This window comes from Nomascus leucogenys, chromosome 6 (genome assembly GCF_006542625.1).
Source record: "Nomascus leucogenys isolate Asia chromosome 6, Asia_NLE_v1, whole genome shotgun sequence".
Taxonomy (NCBI): Eukaryota; Metazoa; Chordata; class Mammalia; order Primates; family Hylobatidae; genus Nomascus; species Nomascus leucogenys.
The window spans coordinates 90,412,054-90,417,506 of NC_044386.1; the positions used below are offsets into that span (position 1 = coordinate 90,412,054).

At 36.9% G+C, this 5,453-nt stretch overlaps 1 pseudogene; it reads right to left on the bottom strand.

The window, feature by feature from the left end:
- Positions 1-3,910: 3,910 nt before the first annotated feature.
- LOC100597994 lies at positions 3,911-4,945 on the bottom strand (annotated as a pseudogene).
- Positions 4,946-5,453: the final 508 nt, after the last annotated feature.

Here is a 5,453-nt window from a genome sequence, read left to right on the forward strand (position 1 = left end):
GTTTTTTGAGACGGAGTCTCTCTCTTTCACCCAGGCTGGAGTGCAGTGGCGCAATCTCGGGTCACTGCAGGCTCCGCCCCCCGGGGTTCATGCCATTCTCCTGCCTCAGCCTCCCAAGTAGCTGGGACTACAAGCACCCGCCACTTTGCCTGGCTAATTTTTTGTATTTTTAGTAGAGATGGGGTTTCACCGTGTTAGCCAGGATGGTCTTGATCTCCTGACCTCGTGATCCGCCCGCCTCGGCCTCCCAAAGTGCTGGGATTACAGGCGTGAGCCACTGTGCCCAGCCTAAAATTCTTAAGTATAGTGTTCAAATCATCTGTCTTCTTTTCTGGTTGTTCTTATCAATTATTGAAAGACTGAAATCTCCACTGAGACTGGATTTGTCTGTTTCTCCTAGTACTCTATAATTTTTTGCTTTATGCATTTATTAAGGGCATGTTATTAGGTACATACAAATTTAAAACTGACATATCTTCCTGCTGAACTGATGTTTTTGACATTGTGAAATGAGTCTTCTATCTCTAAAAATTCTTTTTGCCTTAAATTCTAATTTGTTCAATATTAACATAGGTATACCAACTTTTTAAAATTAATATTTCAATGAGATATTTTTGCATGATTTAATTTCCACCTTTCTATATGCTTATGTTGTAGTTATGTTTCTTTTAAATAATATATAATTTAAATTTATATTTGTATCCAGTGCAACAATCTAGCCTTTTAAAAGATGAAGTTAGTTTTTTAGAACAAAATCAACTGAGTTTAAATTAAACATTTTGATATGTCTTTTTACTTGTGCCACCTATTCCATGTTTTGTTTTACTTCTTTTTTCCCTTAAATTACTTTTTTTAAATTACTGGGTATTTTTTAACCATGTTTCCCCTCTATGAATTTAGAAGTTACACACTCAGTTTCTTATTTTGTAAATGATTTCCCTAGAACTTCGATCATAGATCTTTACCTTCTCATTGATTAACATTGGTTTCTAATGTTAATATCTTTATCATCCTTCTGGAAAATACAAGGACCTTGGAACACTTTAACTCAAACTACTTCCCCTCTTTTTTTTTAATATGGCATTTTTCTTTTTATTTTTAGTTAATACATAATAATCATACATATTTATGGGATAATGAGTGAATTTCTATGCATATATACAATGTGTAATGATCAAATCAGGATAAATAGCATTCCATCACCTCAACATTTATAATTTCTTTGTGTTGTGAGCATTCAAAATTCTCTCTTTTAGCCTTTTGAAAATATACAATAAATTATCATTAACCATATTTACCCCATAGTGCTGTAGAACACCAGAACTTACTCCTTCCATCTGGCTGTAATTTCGCATTTGTTAACAAACCTCTCACCATGCTCCCCTCCCTGCTACCCTTCCTAGCCTCCAGTACCCACAATTCTACTCGTGACTTCCAAGAGCTAAAAAAAAGTTTAGCTCCCACATCTGATTAAGAACATGCAGCATTTATCTGTCTGTGGCTAACTTGTTTTGCTTAACATAACGTGCTCCAGGCTCATCCTTGTTGCTGTGAATGACAGGATTTCATTTTTTTTATGGCTGAATAATATTTCAATGTGTATATATATCACATTTTCTTTATTCATTTGTCTGTTGGTGGACATTTAGGTTGATTGCATATCTTAGCTATTGTGAATAGTGCTGCAATAAACAAGGGTACAGGTATTGGTATTCCTTTGATACACTGATTTTCTCTTTTTTGGATAAAAATCCAGCAGTGGGGTCATTGGATCATGTGGTAGATCTATCTTTAGTTTTTTGAGACATCCCCACAGTGTTTTCCATAATGGCTGTACTAATTTAAATTCCCACCAACAATGTATAACAGTTCCCTTTTCTCTGCATCCTCACCAGCATTTGTGTGTGTGTGTGTGTGTGTGTGTGTGTGTGTGTGTGTGTGTGTGTGTGTGTGTTTGATAATAGCCATTCTAATTGAGGTGAGATGATACTCATTGTGTTTTGATTTGCATTTCCCCGATGAGTAGTGGCGGTTGAACATTTTAAAATACATTTTTGGACATTTGTTTTTCTTCTTTTGAGAAACATCTATTTATTTCCTTTGCCCACTTTTTAATTGGATTTTTTTCCTGTTGAGTTGTCTGAGTTCCTTTCATATTCTGTTGGATGAATAGTTTGCAAATATTTTCTTCCTTTCTACAGTTGTCTCTTCCCTCTGTTGTTTCCTTTGTTGTATGGAAGATTTTTAGTTCATATAATATTATTTGTCAATTTTTGCTTTTGTTGTTTATGTTTTTGAGGTCTTATACATAAAATTTTTTCCAAGATCAATGTCGTGAGGCACTTCTCTTATGTTTTCTCCCAGTAGATTTATAGTTTTTTGTTTCATGTTTAAGTCTTTAATCCATTTTATGTTGATTTTTATATATGGTGATAGGTAGGGAGGAAGTCTAATTTTATTCTTCTGCGTATGGCTATTTAGTTCTCCCAGCACTATTATTGAAGAGGGTGTCCTTTCTTCAATGTATGTTTTTGGTACCTTTGTCAAAAATCAGTTGGCTGTAAATATGTTAATTTATTTCTGGGTTCTCTATTCTGTTCCATTAGTTTATATGTTTGTTTTTATACCAGTATCATGCTGATTTGGTTACTATAGCTTTGTAGTATAATTTGAAGTAAAGTAGTGTAATGCCTCCAGTTTTGTTCTTTTTGATCAGTATTGCTTTGGCTATTTGGTGTCTTTTATAATGTCATATGAATTTTAGGATTTTTTTTCTATTTATGTAAAGAATGTCATTGGTATTTCGATAGGGATTGCATTGAATCTGTAGAATGCTTTGGGTAGTGTGATCATTTTAACAATATTAATTCTTCCAATCCATGAGCATGGGATGTCTTTTTATTTGTTTGTTTCCTCTTCAAATATTTCCATCAGTGTTTTACACTTTTCCTTGTAGAGTTTTTTCACCTCATTGGTTAAATATATTCCTAGGTATTTTATTTTTTCATAGCTATTATAAATGGAATTTTTTTCACCTGGTGCATAGAAACACTAGATTTCTTTTTCAGCTAGTTCATTATTGGTGTATAGAAACAGTGATTTTGGCATGTTGATGTTGTATCCTGTATCTTCACTAAATTTATTTATCAGTTCTAAGAGTTTTTTGATGGCGTCTTCAGGTTTTGCCATATATAGGATTATGTCATCTGGCTGGGCACAATGGCTCACACCTGTAATCCTAGTGCTTTGGGAGGCTGAGACAAGAGGATCACTTGAGGCCAGGAATTCGAGACCAGCCTAGGCAACATAGCAAGACCCCATCTCGACAAAAAACAATTGTTTTAATTAGCCAAGTGTTGTGGCATGGCATCTACAGTCCCAGCCACTTGGGAGGATTGCTCAAGCCCAGGAGTTCAAGGCTACAGTGAGCTATGATTTTGCCACTGCATTCAGTGAGCTATGATTGTGCCACTGCACAGCCTGGGCGACGGAGTTAAGAGCCTGCCTCTAAAAAAATTGAAAATAAACATAAATAAATATTATGATAAATTGACTTCCTCTTTTCCAATTTGGATGCCCTTAATTCTTTATCTTGCTTAATTGCTCTGGGTAGGACTTCCAGCACTATGTTGAATAAGAGTGGTAAGAGTGGGCATCTTTGTCTTGTTCCAACTCTTAGAGGAAAGGATTTCAGCTTTTCCCCATTCAGTATGATGTTAGCTGTGGGTTTGTCACATATGGCCTTTATTGTGTCGAGTTTTGTTCCTTCTAAGCCTAGTTTGTTGAAACGTTTTATCATGAAGCAATGTTGAACTTTATCAAATGCTTTTTCTGTGTCTATTGAGGTGATCATATGGTTTTCATGCTTCATTCTGTTCATATGGTGTATCACATTTATTTATTTGTGTATGTTGAACCTATATGGCATTTTTTTTAAGTTGCTGTCCACAAGTTTATTGTCTTTATCTGAAAAAATCCTCATAGAAAACTGTTTGGTTTAGCTCTCAGCAGCCCGCTCCTGAGCTCTGAGGAAGCTTGCCTTCTTCTGAGTTACCCAGTCTTTCTTCTGAGCAAGGGACATTTTGGGACAGTGCCACCTCTTCTTTTTAACATTTTTTTAGGCTTCTTTTCATAGACTGGATTCTCTTGTATAGCAGCATGAGCTTTCTAACACTTCTCCTCCATCATGTCTGGAGTTATGCTGTTCTTTATGTATTGAGAGAACGGTTTCTTGTAAGCATCTTCATCTTCTTCCATTAAGTAGCACATATAATCTGCAACATTCTGGCCCATGATGTGCTTCCAGTGTACTTCTGCATTAAGTTCCTTGCTTTCAGAATCATAACCAGGGAATCGTTTGGTACTGTGAGGGATAGACAAGCCTCCATCCACAGCCCCCTTCAGGGCGCCAAAAACTTTATTGCCAGTGGTAGTTCTGGCAAGGCCTGCATCCAAATAGCAGGTAAAGGCACCTGGCTGACCATTAACGCTTTCCACATTGTATTCATCGCCAGTCACCTCCACTTGGGCTTCATAGATCTTGTCCATGCCAAACATATTGAGAAGCCTGCGGGCCAGCAGCAGGCCAGTACAATATGCTGCAGCATAATTTGACAAGCCAACCTTCACACCATATTTTGGCAGTTCGTGTGCATATGCTGGCCAGACTATCATACCCCCTCTATACAGGCATAAGCAATCTGACAAATGTTATCTCTGTTTGTTACACGAACTATCATCCTATATTTGAGTGTATTGTATTTATTTTTATCCTGTATCACCAAGCGTTTCCGAGCTTAGCAATCAGTTTTACCCTCTCATTGTCTTCTAAATTTCACTTGGTATCTCTTAAAGTAGGCCTTATTCTTAACAACTTTAACAAACCCCATCCTGGGGAACAAAAGACCCACGTCTGCGGCTCAACAGAGACCTGCAGGCCCAGCAGCGCTAGGGGGCGGAAAGGCTATATGGCATTATTAATGTGTATTTTAATCCAATATATTTCAATCTCATTGGATATTATTGTTTTTTTGAAGTCAGTAATCATTTAGAGCTCCTCATATATTCACCACTTACTCCTTCTTTTTTTTTCTTCATTCCTTCTTATAACTCGGAACTTCCTTCTGGAATCACTCTTTTGTAGTCTAAATATTATATAGACTTCAGAAATTTTTAGTGCTGTCCTTGTGATGGAGAATTTGCTCAGGTTTTTTGTTTTTGTTTTTTTTTTTTGTGAGACAAAGTCTCACTCTGTTGCCCAAGCTGGAGTGTTGTGGTGCGATCTCAGCTCACTGCAACCTCCACCTCCCAGGTTCAAGCGATTCTCTTGCCTCAGCCTCCCGAGTAGCTGGGACTACATCCATGGCGTGCACCACCATGCCTGGCTAAATTTTTTTGTATTTTTAGTAGAGATGGGTTTCACTATGTTAGCCAGGCTGATCTCAGACTCCTGA